General features: G+C 43.7%; 1 pseudogene; it reads right to left on the minus strand.

The window, feature by feature from the left end:
* Nucleotides 1-8,323: 8,323 nt before the first annotated feature.
* The window catches only part of LOC120991225, a 44,543-nt pseudogene continuing 36,348 nt past the window's right edge, over nucleotides 8,324-16,518 (minus strand).

Below are 16,518 nucleotides of genomic sequence, written 5' to 3' on the forward strand. Positions count from 1 at the left end.
CTGCGTCAACACATGCAGCGTCACTATAAAGTGGCCTGGGAAAACCACGATTCTAATGTAGTGGTACAGCGGGAGGCAGTAATCACCCAGTGGCCTGCACCCCTTTTCCGCAAGTCAAGGCTCCACCACCTCAGCAGAAGGGAGCTGTGTTTCCTTTCCATCATCTACTGGTCTGGATGCTCCTCCTACTCCCCATCAGTCATTTCGTCAGCAATCAATCCCAGAGGCCATTGCAAATAGACAACAATATGTGTGCACTCATACAACGGCGCAGAAGCTGGACGTGCTCCTGGGCAAGTTGCTGGTACTACAGTCCCTCTATTTCCATGTGGTGGACTCTGCACCTTTCAGAGAATTGATGGCTTGTGCCGAGCCAAGGTGGAGAGTCCCAAGCCGTCATTACTTCTCCAAAAAGGCAATACCAGCCCTGCACACATATGTCAAAAAGAAGGTGGGCCAGTCCTTGAGCCTGTCGGTGTCTGCTAAAGTTCACGGCAGCGTCGACATGTGGAGCTTCAACTATGGTCAATGACAATATATGTCCTTTATGGCCCACTGGGTAAATGTGGTTCCTGCTCAGCCACACCGGCAACTTGGCCAGGTGACGACATTGCCGCCTCCATGGTCTCAAACTGTGGGTCATGAGCCAATGTCCTCCGCTGCTGCCTCCTCATCCTTAGCCTCCACTGTAGGCACAATTCGAAGTGCTCCTCTAGCATACAACAGTGGTGTCGTGCTGTTCTGCACCTAGTTTGCCTGAATGAACAGAGTCACACACAGGGTAGGAACTGCTCCGCGTCCTTTTTTAAGAAAATCTTCTTGCCAACTTAAGATCCGAACCATGGTCACCGACAACAGGAAGAACATTGCGTCGGAGCTGTGTCAAGGAGGGCTGAGCCATGCGCCCTGCATAGCGCACGTGGTTAATCTGGTTGTAAAGCGGTTTCTGAAGTGTTACACCCATCTGCAATACATCATGAAAATGGCCAGGAAACTGTGCATGCACTACACTGCAAAGCACAACCTTCTTGAGCTGCAAAGGCAGAATGGCATTTCCCAACATCGCCTCATATGCGACGTTTCCACCGATTGGAATTCCACCCTCCAAATGTTGGACCAACTACATGAGCAGAGGAAGGCCATAAATGATTTATTGATGATGCAGGCGGACAGGAACACTCCCCGGTGTAACTTTTGACGTTTGCCAGTGGCAGCTCATGCGTGACACCTGCAGCTTGCTCAGGCCCTTTGAAGAGGTCACTTTATTTGTCAGTCACCAGGACTATGGGATGAACAATGTGATTTCACTGCTTCATGTCCTGGAACAGATGCTGCTAAATCTGTCTGGCCAGGGGACAGGAGACTTGGCACCTACATCTCACGGCCACCTGAGTCCTGTGGGGGCTGAACTCGAGGAGGAGGAGGACATTCACGGCTGCCAGAGGGAGGTTGGGGGCAGGTGCAGTACCAGCTCTATCAGCAGCAACTTAAGTCTAGAGTCTCTGATGAGCAGTTTTAATCACTTTCCAAGTGTAGAAACAATCCACCAGCAGCAAGACATTGAGCACAACCTGAACCATCATCAGTCTTCCTCCACCAAACTTGACAGCTCCTTCAATTTCTCAATCTGTTAGCCGCCTTTTCCCTTGCATCCATCAGATCCCAGTCTATTGATTTTCGTCTCATCACTTCAAATGACCCGTTTCCAATCTTCTACTGTCAACTGTTTCGCAAACTCGAGCCAACGCTTCTTATGACTATATTGAAATTGAGGCTTCTTCCACCATTCCAGACTTGTGTAATGCGTGTCGCACGGTGCTTGCATGAACGTCTGTGATCTCACTATTACGAAGCATACGATCCGCCTCCACTGCTGTGTTTGTCGCGCCAGAACTGATAAACTTTGTGATGAGCCAACTTGTTGACTCCAATATTTGGCCTGGATGTCCACCTCTTGGTTTTGGAATGGATGGATGGACTTCATTTTGTATTCTTCCAACTATCATGGCACTCACATGATGCAGTTTGGAAATTTTCTTTGCCGAGATACCGCTATTGATGAGCTGGATGATGCTATTTCTCTTTTCTTGGGAAATCTTCTTCATGGCTGCTCCAGGATTCGAATCAGTGACCTTTCACTTGGGAATCAACCTAATAGCACACTGAGCTATTAGGGAATGTGAGAACAGGTTGTAATGTGTAGTATACAAGAAGAAAAAGATTGTTCCACCACCCCAGGATCAAAACAATAACAATGCAGTTACATGACAAGAACCCGATTAAAGTATATAGTAATACAGTGGCTCACCCCTCTTTATTTCTGGACCTAGATGCACCGTCATAGGCTTACCTACTCCCAATTCAGAAATGTATTGAATAAAGCAGGGATGCTCAACCTGCGGCCCTCCAGCTGTTTTAAAACTACAACTCCCACCATGCCCTTCTTTAGGTTGATAGCTGTAGGCTGTCTGGGAATGATGGGAGTTGTAGTTTTGCAACAGTTGGAGGGCTGCAGGTTGAGCATGCCTGGAATAAAGGAACAAGCTGACAGGCACACTACCATCTGGAAATATATGAGAGAATATTGCTGGTTTATATAAATCAATCCTTTAATTAAATACAATGCATGATTTTATAGTAAATCGATAAAAAATGAAAAATAAACCCCCCAAAAATATAATGTGTAAAAACACATGCAGGGTCATGTAGTTAGCGTCGTTAATTGGTTAGGCAGAGATCAGTGCTTTTGCTGGGCAAGTAGCGGGGCCATTCACTGGAGCAATACCTGCGATGAAAAGCTACTTACCTGGCTGGTTGTGCATGCAGGACTTTTGTCTCCACTTCAAAAAACTAACGGAACCCATTATAGTCTATGGGGTCCGTAGGCTCTGTTCGGCTCAGTTATGTGCCGAATCCATTCTTTCCATTCTGCTACTCCTATAACGGAGCAGGAGAACAGAAAACGATGTGTCAATTCTGTCCTTTCCGTTCTCCTGCTCCTATAATGGAGCAGGAGAAGAGAAAGGCTGAACGCTGATGTGAACTCAGCCTAAGTTGCATTATCCATGAATGAGTTGTTCTGCTATAACTGCATTTATATACTTGTCTCATTCCCTGCATTGTATTACATCAAGATACTGTATATTATCAGTGAAGGAGTTGGCTGCAGTATTTATATAGCAGCATTTATATAGCAGTTTCATTCCACGCATTGTATTAACATTGTGAATTGTCAATACCTGTGTGTAGTGTGTTAGAAGGGAAGGGACATTTCATTTCACAAGTCTTTAAATTACAGGAAAAAAAAGTTAGCAATTTTGCTAGTACCATTTAATAATCTGTGTACCAAACCTATGACTTTTCATATACATGCCTTATAATAAAATGTCTGGTGAATGGAAGACTTTAAAACGAAAGACCCTATAGCAGGGATGGCCGACCTGCGGCTCTCCAGCTGTTGTAAAACTACAAATCCCACCATGCCCTGCTATAGGATGATAGCTGTAGGCAGTCTGGGCATGCTGGGAATTGTAGTTTTGCAACAGCTGGAGAGCCTCAGGTTGGCCATCCCTGCCATATAGCATATGGCTATGGCAGTGCAAACAGCAGAAGTAGCACCAGCCATCCTAGTTATTAAATAAAAATGTTTAAAAAATTTAAGATAAAACATTAAAATATACACCACTTCTCCCTATTTTAAATATAAAAATATATTAACATCAAAAAATAGGTATCGCCACTTCCAAAAATGTCTGAACCATAAAAATATTTTTCAAAAATTCCTGTGCGGTGAACGCCACAACGAAAAAAAAAAACAAAAAAAAAACACGTGATTTGCCATTTTTTTGTCACCTTCACCCCTCCAAAAAATGGAATAACAGTTATCAAAAAGTACATACTACAAAAATGGTACCAATAAAAACTACAGTTCATCCCGCAATAAAACAATCCCTCATATAGCTCTGTGTGTATGGAAATCTAAAAAAGTTATGGTTGCTAGAAAATGGCGATGCAAAGAAAATTTTGATTTTTTTCAAAGTTTTTCTCCATATGGATAGCACCTCATTCGGTGTGAGGAGACTTATAGGCCATACATGCTCCTCTGGAATTCTGGGAAGAAAGGGATGCAAATAAGCTCTTAACAAGCTCTGCATCTAATGCCACCAGATGTAAGGCAGCTATCCTATAAGTCAATGTTCAACTCTTTAAATAGGCCTTGAGACATGACTCATTGAGACATGACTCAGATATTAAATAAGCCAGCATCTTATCTGCAGACAGCTGTTTTGGGGTGATTGCCCCAAGAAGAAATAGTACCCCCAAATCCTTATTGGTTACCTGTACAGCAAAATAACATGCTGTCTTCTATCCAATAGGAGTGGGGCTAAACTTAACCACAATATCCTGACAGCTCTAGACCGGGCACAAAACCATTCTTAGTAGTGTGAGTATAGTACACTGCTAGCACTAGTTGGAGGGGGCTGGGGAAGGTTCCAGTCAAGGTGGATGTTAGGGACAATTTCATCCCAGACCTATAAAAAAAATCCTACAACCGGAATCCATACTCAAGGCTTCCTTCCCAACAATAGGCTGCTCAAAGGAACTCCGAGTGTCCTTCAGTTCAGTGTTATATTGAGAAAATCTAATAAAATGTTTGAAAAAATTGGAAAAATTGTGTTGAAAAAGAAAAAAAAATGTATGAAGTGTATTCATTATTCAATAAGCAAATGAGTCGGAGCCTACTGGCCAGAAATTATGTATTATACCCACTTATATAGCGCTAGCATCAAGCTGTCCACGGAGGAGATCACAATCTAAGGTCCCTGTCAGTATGTCTTTGGAGTTTTGGACCCTGATAAAATCCAAGCAAACATAGGAAGAACATACAAAAAACATGCAGATTTGAACCTAGGACCCCAGCGTTGTAAGACACCAGTGCTAAACACTGAGCGACACGATATTTCCAAAAATACTAATAACCGATCATCATGTCTCCTTTCATGTTCTGCAGGTAAGGATAGGATACATATGAAACACATATATGAGCATCACTTGGTCACTGACTTCATGTTCCCATTACACTGCGTGCAGAATTATTAGGCAAATGAGTATTTTGACCACATCATCCTCTTTATGCATGTTGTCTTACTCCAAGCTGTATAGGCTCGAAAGCCTACTACCAATTAAGCATATTAGGTGATGTGCATCTCTGTAATGAGAAGGGGTGTGGTCTAATGACATCAACACCCTATATTAGGTGTGCATAATTATTAGGCAACTTCCTTTCCTTTGGCAAAATGGGTCAAAAGAAGGACTTGACAGGCTCAGAAAAGTCAAAAATAGTGAGATATCTTGCAGAGGGATGCAGCACTCTTAAAATTGCCAAGCTTCTGAAGCGTGATCATCGAACAATCAAGCGTTTCATTCAAAATAGTCAACAGGGTCGCAAGAAGCGTGTGGAAAAACCAAGGCGCAAAATAACTGCCCATGAACTGAGAAAAGTCAAGCGTGCAGCTGCCAAGATGCCACTTGCCACCAGTTTGGCCATATTTCAGAGCTGCAACATCACTGGAGTGCCCAAAAGCACAAGGTGTGCAATACTCAGAGACATGGCCAAGGTAAGAAAGGCTGAAAGACGACCACCACTGAACAAGACACACAAGCTGAAACGTCAAGACTGGGCCAAGAAATATCTCAAGACTGATTTTTCTAAGGTTTTATGGACTGATGAAATGAGAGTGAGTCTTGATGGGCCAGATGGATGGGCCCGTGGCTGGATTGGTAAAGGGCAGAAAGCTCCAGTCCGACTCAGACGCCGCAAGGTGGAGGTGGAGTACTGGTTTGGGCTGGTATCATCAAAGATGAGCTTGTGGGGCCTTTTCGGGTTGAGGATGGAGTCAAGCTCAACTTCCAGTCCTACTGCCAGTTTCTGGAAGACTTCTTCAAGCAGTGGTACAGGAAGAAGTCTGCATCCTTCAAGAAAAACATGATTTTCATGCAGGACAATGCTCCATCACACGTGTCCAAGTACTCCACAGCGTGGCTGGCAAGAAAGCGTATAAAAGAAGAAAATCTAATGACATGGCCTCCTTGTTCACCTGATCTGAACCCCATTGAGAACCTGTGGTCCATCATCAAATGTGAGATTTACAAGGAGGGAAAACAGTACACCTCTCTGAACAGTGTCTGGGAGGCTGTGGTTGCTGCTGCACGCAATGTTGATGGTGAACAGATCAAAACACTGACAGAATCCATGGATGGCAGGCTTTTGAGTGTCCTTGCAAAGAAAGGTGGCTATATTGGTCACTGATTTGTTTTTGTTTTGTTTTTGAATGTCAAAAATGTATATTTGTGAATGTTGAGATGTTATATTGGTTTCACTGGTAAAAATAAATAATTGAAATGGGTATATATTTGTTTTTTGTTAAGTTGCCTAATAATTATGCACAGTAATAGTCACCTGCACACACAGATATCCCCCTAAAATAGCTAAAACTAAAAACACACTAAAAACTACTTCCAAAAGTATTCAGCTTTGATATTAATGAGTTTTTTGGGTTCATTGAGAACATGGTTGTTGTTCAATAATAAAATTAATCCTCAAAAATACAACTTGCCTAATAATTCTGCACTCCCTGTATTCAGGGGTTAGTTAACAGATGTGACATCACAAGAGATTCCCACCACCGATATATCACTCAGCTCCAGTATCTAGATAGTGGCTGTGACAAAACCTATCTCTGGCTGTGACCTTCCGTCATTGTTTGTTCGGCGCTCCTCGCTGAAGTTCCGTTCCGGTGTCATTTGTGGTTCTTTATGGGTTAACTCCCCTGTGTGCCTATTAGGAGTTAATCCTCTGTCTGCTCCATGGGTGTGGTCTCTCTGCTGCACCCATGGAACCTGTATATAAGGCTGAGGTTTCCTCAGTTCTGTGTCAGCTCTCCTGGTGTGTGTTGTCTTGTCCTGCTCCTGGTTTGTACTCTTTCTCCCATGCTGCTGACCCATGGGATCCGTGTCTGTCTGTCTGTGCTCTGTGGGTTTCCCTACTTGTTCATTCCCGTCCTCTTTGATGTCCTCTTTCCCGTCTTTCTGTTATCTGTTCTGCCAGTTATGTTTTAGTTACTTTGTGTGTTTTCATATGTCTGTGTTCAGCAAGCCTTTGCAGCAGAGTGGCATGCGCAAGGCCATGCAGCTTACTACTGGTGGAGCAAGTCCTTCTCTGCTCATTGCCACTCCTGCTCCCTTGCGTGAACTCCTGCTTGTATTATTAGTTGCCCTGTTTTGTATTTGCCTGTCTGTTATGTTTGCCCATGTGCCGTCAGTACCTTCTGGTACCTGTTGTCCATTCGTTCCTGCTGTCACTGTCTAGTTCACGCTCCAGAGTGGACCCTGGCAACTTCCTGCGGCAAAGTCTGACCCTACTATCTAGGGCTCTAGTGAATACCAGGAGTTGCTTAGTCACGCCCCTCTGGAGTATTACTAGACAGTGGCGCAGTGGGGGTTTTCTCCCACTGTGCTGACGGTACATAGAGCTCATGTTTTGTCTGTGCTGACTTCCCTGCTTTTTGTTTGTGCAATAAACTCCTATGTGTCAGTACCTGATTTCTGTTTATTGCTTGATGACGCGGTGGTCTCTCCTGGGACCTCCAACTCGTGACAGGTTTACAATTAAACCGCAGGAATGAACATATGGAGTTAAAGTGTAACTGTCACTTCAAGTATTTTTTTATGTGTAGATGATGTGTTTAGGACTATTTTTGCAGTATACTTTATCAAGAGATTTTGCTCTCTTTTATTAAAAACAGGCTCAGAAGTCGTCCCTTAGTGATGCCCTAAAAGAGTGTTGCTAAGTAAAATCTGTCTAACATGCTGCGCCAACGTGAAGCACATCAGCAGACTGATAGACACCACCTGAGTAACCAGGTTCAGTTGTACCTGTTCTGTGTCCTTTCCTCAGCACATATTGTGATTCCATGGACTCCTGGGTCAGCAGACTGGACAAGTCGCAGGTACCTACCCAGTTTGCCATCGGTGTATAGTCTTGTCCAGCCTCCAATGTACTATCAGAGGGTAGTCAGCACACCAGTGGTGTCAACACACTAAAATGATCTCCAAAAGTGCAGAAAACATTACATTTGTGAAAACGAATCAGGCATGGATCCATGAGGATTCTCACACACCTCCGGCTGATGATACTGAATAGATCTAGATTTATCATCGGCTCAATGATGCTACTGCTGCTGTCTGCCTGTTGTGGGGATTTGCTCTGGTAGACAGGTTAGCGGACACAGTATAGAGGCAAGGAACCAGGTTGCAAATCAAACTTCAGTGTTTTATTCACACTCAGCAAAACATAACAGTCTTGGTGCTTGTTCATACACAGCAAAACAAAACAGTGTTCACCCGGAGTCCTAGGTGTCAGTTCACACCCGGCTGAATGCTCAACCACAGAAAAGTTCACTGGCAGTCTTCCAGGCGGCCTGCACGCCTCTTTGCAGTCTTCAGCACAGAGGCTCCACAGCTTCACTGTCAGATGGAGGTAAAATCCACACCACCTGATAGTGCTGACTGCTTTTAAAGCCTGCCAAGACCAGGCCTGGAGCGTGCGGAGTAGCCACCCCCCCAGCACTTTGGCTACTCCTAGTAAAAGCCGTCCCAGATCAGATTTACAGCCATACTAAACAGCTGAAGTGTCAGACTGCAATCTGCAATACTGACACTTGAGAAAAACCGGCTCTTACCTCACCGAGACCAGGAACCTCGGTGACACATACCAACCATCAACGACGGCCCCTTGTTCCTTCCTACACTGTCCATCATGTTCTATACAGTCCTGCTGCTGCTACTACTACTACCATCCCTACACAGGTTCACATCTTCTGCCTTGTCCGTCAGCAGCTACTACTGTCCCTGCTGCCATTACTACTACCCCTATGCAGTCATAGCTCTCCTGCCCTGTCTGCCAGGTTTCATACTGTACTGCTGCAGCTACTACTGCCACGTATGCCCTTACTACTACCCTTACGCAGTCACACATTTCCTGCCTTGTCTGTCATGTTCTGTACCATACTGCTGCTGCTTCCCCAAAAAGGAAGAATGTTTGGAATGCTTGCTCAAAATAAGCCATTGCTTCCTCTGAAGACACCGTGTGCATGAAAACACAGCCAAACACCTTCAACCAAAAGGGATAATTTTTTTTTTTTTCAAAGCACAGCAAAGCTGTGTGATATTAAACAGGCTGTTTATTACCACTGGTTACCATCCATTCACCCACAGATATGTCACTGCCACTTTAAGATTTTGAATGCTGTCTTGGTGTTAAAGAGCTTCCATGTAGTTGCATATAGTCCCAGGAGACTGCAGAATGTCATCCACAACTAATCAGGGAAATCTGAACACTTTAAATTTGAGTTGATTTTATTTGTGCCCAAATCGATTTCCTGACTGATTCGTTCGAATCTGACCGGACACAAATTTCTAGAATTTTGCTCATCTCTACTTCCCTGTGTGACATCTCTGATGTGTAACAAGATATGATTTTTGTGTAAAACATTTTCCACATTCTGAACATGAATATGGTTTCTCTCCTGTGTGAATTTTCTGATGTTTAGCAAGAATTGTTTTTTGTGCAAAACATTTCCCACATTCTGAACATGATTACGGCTTCTCTCCTGTGTGAATTTTCTGATGTTTAGCAAGAATTGTTTTTTGTGTAAAACATTTCCCACATTCTGAACATGAATACGGCTTCTCTCCTGTGTGAATTCTCTCATGTCTAACAATACTTGATTTATCTGTAAAACATTTCCCACATTCTAAACATGAATATGGTTTCTCCCCCGTGTGACTCTTCTGATGTTTAACAAGATGATATTTAGTTTTAAAACATTTCCCACACTCTGAACAGGAATATGGCTTCTCTCCTGTGTGAATTTTTTCATGTCTAACAAGACTTGATTTGTCAGTAAAACATTTCCCACATTCTAAACATGAATATGGTTTCTCTCCTGTGTGAATTCTCTCATGTGTAACAAGATCAGATTTTTTGGGAAAACTTTTCCCACATTCTGAACATGAATACGGATTCTCTCCTGTGTGACGTCTCTCATGTGTCATAAGATCTGATTTTTGTGTAAAACATTTTCCACATTCAGAACATGGATATGGTTTCTCTCCTGTGTGACTTCTATCATGTGTAATAAGAAGCGATTTAGTTTTAAAACATTTCCCACATTCTGAACATAAATATGGCTTTTCTCCTGTGTGGCTTCTCTCATGTATAACAAGAATTGATTTAGTTTTAAAACATTTCCCACATTCTGAACATGAATATGGCTTCTCTCCTGTATGGAATCTCTGATGCCTAAGAAGATGTGATTTCTGTGTAAAACATTTCCCACATTCTAAACATGAGTACGGCTTCTCTCCTGTGTGACGTCTCTCATGTGTCATAAGATCTGATTTTTGTGTAAAACATTTTCCACATTCAGAACATGGATATGGTTTCTCTCCTGTGTGACTTCTATCATGTGTAATAAGAAGCGATTTAGTTTTAAAACATTTCCCACATTCTAAACATGAATATGACTTTTCTTCTGTGTGACTTCTCTGATGTTTAACAAGATTTGATTTCTGTTTAAAACATTTGCCACATTCTAAACATGAGTACGGCTTTTCTCCTGTGTGAATTCCTCTGTATGTAGAAATACCTAAGCTTTTTGTGAACTCTTTACTATGTTGAAATCTTTTAAACTCTTTCTGACCTGTAGTTGTGGTAACAATGTGTGATTGGTCAGGAGATGGTTCCTTATGATTAGAGACATTATATGACAGATCTGTACTGTGAAGTCCTGGATTTACATTAAGGTTTTTTCCTGAAGAGCGCTGTATCAGATTTTTATCTTCTACTTTATAATTCAGTGATAACATGACATTTCCCTCAGAATTCTTACTGGGATTTTCTGTTAAGATAAAAATTAAAATTTGAGTGTTTTTCCAAACTAGAGAGTAGATAAACTTATGACATTACAATTTGTGGTTTCATCAAGAAAAAGAGTCATTTATTTTGAATCCACTCCTGGCTCTGGGTCTAAAATTCCAGTCTTATAAGGCTTTGTAGAACACTCTGAAAAAGGTTCTAGATTCTGGTCTACACCCGGTCACCACTTTTATTACAAAAAGTTAGCTCAAAAATGTGAAAAACCCAAATATGTCTAGCCACCAAGTTGCCTTCTGCCAATATATTTGGCTCTTCAATGCCAAGTGGGCAAGTTAACTTATAAAAAGATCCTTAACTACATTCAACACAAACTGCATTCATTATTAAATTGTTCTCTCAGACCTTATAAAGCTGGTGGATTCACTAGAAAAATCCCTCCCATAATCACCACCTAGGGATTAGCTGACAAGCACTGTTTAATGTTCCTCCTCCTCTGCTGTTGCTGAAATCTCACATTGCAAAACCCCTTTAGCTATTCTGAAAAAATAATCCATAATTTTTTTGTGATCTCTTTGTTATCCCAAACCTTGCTTAAATCTTTCTTACACAATGAGGTACATGTAGGTCACTGACGGCATGTAATTCCTGCACAATGGCATACATGTAGTCCATCATGATAGCACAGACACAAAAGCTGTGCCCTCTTAATCCCCAGTGGGTGTGTCACGTCATGTCCTGCAGGAACAGCCGGGATCAGAGAAGAATCTGATCAGAGATCGCCGTCAGCTGGATAAGGGAAACATTTCATGATGTGATGGGGATATTTCCAATCAAAGAGCAGCGCAGTAGCCGGTGATCAGATTCTCCTCCTGCCCTGAAGGCACCAAGGACAGAATCTGAAGTCACTTTCTCCTTTCATGATTCCATACCTGTGGTGACATCTCCTGGAATGTCCTCCTGCACCTCACTCTTACACGGAGGATCGCCCATCATCCTCTCTTCTTCATCCTCCACTTTAATATCAGTCATATCTTCTCCCTGATTTGTCATCTGTAACAATTCAGCACAATACAGCAGGCAGGTGGGAAATCTAACAGATCCACATAAGAGCCCCACAATCTCTGACCCCTCTAGGACTGCAGGACCCCCCTATATATGTGTATAGGACTCAGCCCCAAATACCTGAGAATTCTCTGGGACCTTCTCCTCTGGACAGTCCTGGCAATACAGAGGATGAGGACATCTCTCTGGTGGATTTCTCCTCCTGGATCCATCTGTGGAGACACAAGTGACTGAATACATGGCCTCCTGTAGATCTGTCTATAGATCAGACACTTCTCTCAGCTCCTTCACTTCTAGGTTTAGTTATCATGGATCAATAACAATGTCCTGCTCCTCACCACTTGTACTGAGGTCCCAGCACCGAGCAGGCCACAGGCCCAAAGTAACCGATGGTCTATGAGAGGAAATGGCAGGCAGTGGGAAGACTCCTTCTCCACAACAGTACATTCTGAGGAAGAGGATACAGTTATAAATGCCAGGGCCATCTTTCAGCACTCAACCAACCAAACATGCCTCAAGTCATCATTCTGGCACCAGTTATGAAACCCCCCTATATAAGGTAAATTTATAGAGAGAGAACCCACAGCTCTACAGCTACATCCCCCTCCAAGTCTCCTTTCCCTGGGAAGACAATTCCTTTTCTCCTAAGGAGCTGTTATAGTGAAAGAAGAAAAATATCTGATGAGATTTACTGGATATTTTCTGTGAGCCCATGACAGCTCCATGAGAGAGACTTCCACCCTGCTGGACAGGAACAGGAACCTCTGAGATCACTGAAACCCCCACCCTTCTCTGTAGGTAGATTCATTAAAAGGACAGTTACACTCCTCTCAGTATATACAGTACAACCATCAGCCATAACATGAATACCACTGACAGGTGAATAGCACTCTTTATCTGGTGACAATAGTGGCTGGTTTTGTGGGGTGTTCTGGGTATGTGGTGGTTAATACCTATCAAAAGTGGCCTAGGGAAGGACAACCAGTTAACCAGCGGCATGGTCATGTGCCCAAGGCTCAGTGACATTTTATTTCTCCCCAAACAAAACAAGCCATTATAACTAATGAAAGGTATTTGGTAATATATTTATAATGAAGTAATACAGTCCTGATCAAAAGTTTAAGACCACTTGAAAAATGGCAAAAAATCATATTTAGCATGGCTGGATCTTAACAAGGTTCCAAGTAGAGCTTCAACATGCAACAAGAAGAAATGGGAGTGAGACAAAACATTTTTTGAGCATTCAATTTAATGAAAACAACGAATAAACTGAAACAGGCTGTTTTTAAGCTGATCAAAAGTTTAGGACCACACCTCAAAAAAACAAAAACTAAACCCCCCCAAAAACAGAAATCCAAACTTCCAAACATGAACTCAGTAATGAGTAGCTCCGCCGTTATTGTTTATCACTTCACAAATTTGTTTTGGCATGCTTGATGCAAGCGTTTCCATGAGGTGAGTGGGAACATTTCTCCAAGTGGTGAAGACGGCCGCACGAAGGCCATCTAACATAGTACATCTACTGTCTGGAACTGTTGTCCATTTTTGTAAACTTTCCTTGCCTTCCATCCCCAAAGGTTCTCAATTGGATTTAGATCAGGGGAACACGCAGGATGGGCCAAAAGAGTGATGTTATTCTCCTGCGGGCATTGTGTACTGTAGCGTTGTCCTGTTGAAAAACCCAGTCGTTACCACACAGACGAGGGCCCTCAGTCATGAGGAATGCTCTCTGCAACATCTGGACATAGCCAGCGGCCATTTGACGCCCCTGCACTTCCTGAAGCTCCATTGTTCCACTGAAGGAAAAAGCACCCCAGACCAATATGGTGCCCCCTCCACTGTGGCGCGTAGGAAACATCTCAGGTGGGATCTGCTTGTCATGTCAGTAACGTTGGAAACCATCAGGGTTAAATTTTTTCTCATCAGAGAATAAAACTTTCTTCTACCTTTTGAATGTCCCATGTTTGGTGCTCTCTTGCAAAGTCCAAACGAGCAGTTCTGTGGCGTTCAAGGAGACGAGGTCTTTGAAGACGTTTTTTGTTTTTGAAGCCCTTCAGTCTCAGATGGCGTCTGATGGTTATGGGGCTGCAGTCAGCACCAGTAAGGGCCTTAATTTGGGTCAAGGATCGTCCAGTGTCTTGACGGACAGCCAATTGGATCGTTCGGCTCAGTGCTGATGACATTTTTTGGGCTCTTTCACTTGACTTTTTTGTTCCATAACCCTCAGGATCATTTAAGAAATTCCAAATGACTGTCTTACTGCGTCCCACCTCAGCAGCGATGGCGCGCTGTGAGAGACCCTGCTTATGCAGTTCAACAACCCGACCACGTTCAAAAAGGGAGAGTTTTTTTGCCTTTGCCATCACATGTGACTACCTGACAGAAAATGACAATGAATCCACATCTTTGCACTGATTTGGCCTTTTAAAGGCATGTGGTCCCAAAATTTGGATCAGCTGAAAAACAGCCTGTTTCAGTTTAATCGTTATTTTCATTAAATTGAATGCTCAAAAAATGTTTTGTCTCACTCCCATTTCTTCTTTTTGCATGTTGAAGCTCTACTTGGAACCATGTTAAGATCCAACAATGTAAAATAGGATTTTTTTTGCCATTTTTCAAGTGGTCTTAAACTTTTGATCAGGACTGTATTTAAGTATTTTCATTTTCTTAATTCCTGGAGAACCCCTTTAAGTTTTTTTGGTGGCAACTAAAAATAAAATCTGCCATTTTGTTTTGTTTTTTACGGCATTCACCATATGGGATAATTTACATATTTACACACATCAGCACCCCTCAATCACATTTGTAGGGTGCTGATGAGAGACTGAGGGAGTCTGCTCCTGTATTATAAGGGGTTAAACAGCCCGGATCGGCACTCCTATCGGTCCGGGCGGTTAGAGTAGGAGCACGGCTCTCATGTGAGAGCTGAGACCCACTCCCTACGAGACCCACTAAGGGGTTAAAGGCAGTCACTGGGTCATCCAGGAAGAGAAAAGACAGATGATGGATCCTCCTTCTATACTAACTGGGACAAGGAAGTGATGAAGAGCTCAGCAATCATCTGCTGCATCAAAAAGGGTCATCTGTCCCCAGACATCCCCAGCAGCTCCTGGAAGAGAATTACTCCAGCAGGAAGCCTCTCAAGATCCTCCATGACATGTCACTGCACACAAGTGTATACACTGCACATTATGGGTCTTACCTTGTGATATAAGAGGCTGGTGGTCCTCCATCATGGCCTCCTTGTACAGATCCTTGTGTCCTTCTATATACTCCCACTCCTCCATGGAGAAATAGACAGTGACATCCTGACACCTTAGAGGAACCTGACAACACAATGACACCGTCATCACCCAGACCCCTCCAATGCTGTTACTGGAGAATTTCCCAGCATTCCCAGCAGTGTCACCTCTCCAGTCAGCAGCTCCATCATCTTGTGGGTGAGTTCTAGGATCTTCTGCTCATGTATCAGGGGGTGAGGGGGAGGCTCTGTGATGGGGAGAGGTGTCCTACTCCGCCCTCCTGACTCCTGGAGATGGATGATGGGAGTCACACAGTCCCCCGATGTCTTCTTCACTATTGTGTACTCCTGTGGATGGAGAGAGACACTTAGGGAATAAACCCTTCAGGGGCCATGTTGTCACGAGGGTGTCAAGAGCCACGTCTGACTCCGTTATACCCGGGGTCAGGAAGTCGCAGTGTTGTCGCCCACCTGGGACTATATGTTTTGTCAGTATTGTCTGTCTTCTCCCTAGTGTTTACCTTTAGTGTTAGTGGTGCGGACTAGTGTTCCTACTGCCCTATTCACTACGTAGGGCACATCTTAGGGAAAGCCAAGGTTTAGGCATGTGATCGGCGTACGGGTAAGAAACCCGTCTAGGGACGTCAGGGCAGTCAGGTGCCAGCCGCAAGGTGAGTTAGGGGTCACCATCTTTCCCGCTCCCTTGGACAGGGCCTTCCTTTTTCCTCCCTTTGCGTCACGTATGTGATCGGCACACCGGTCGTGATACATGTGCTCTCCTCCGGGCCTTTCCTCCTGGTACAACGTGCCTACTTACCTTCTCATGGCTCCTACAACATGACTATTAGTCACTGGTCGCATGACACATCACTCACCATACTGGGGGCTGATCTTCAGGTTCTCCGTCACTTGGAAGGTCTGGAGGCCGTTCTCCAGGACCCTGGACTCTTCCTATCACTTCCTATGATGGATTCTCCTTCCCAATGTCTGACTTGTTACAGAATACAATAAAGAGGAGAGAAATCTAGAGAAGTTTACCTCTCCACTCAGCAGGGAGATGATCTCCAAGGTGAGGTCTAATATTTTTCTGCTGATCTCCTTCCTGTCCATCCTTGGTGGCTCATTCAGGAGAAGAGGAGAGAACTGGAGGAGCTGGAGGATTCTAGTACTGCAGGCGCCTTTATGAGGAGAGGAAATCATCTAGGGGACAAGACCAGATGTCACCTCCAGAACCACTTTTCCTGAGCCTGGAGGGGCCCCGCATCTCAGAGCCCCC

The sequence above is a fragment of the Bufo bufo genome, chromosome 2, assembly GCF_905171765.1.
Source record: "Bufo bufo chromosome 2, aBufBuf1.1, whole genome shotgun sequence".
In the NCBI taxonomy this organism is placed as follows: domain Eukaryota; kingdom Metazoa; phylum Chordata; class Amphibia; order Anura; family Bufonidae; genus Bufo; species Bufo bufo.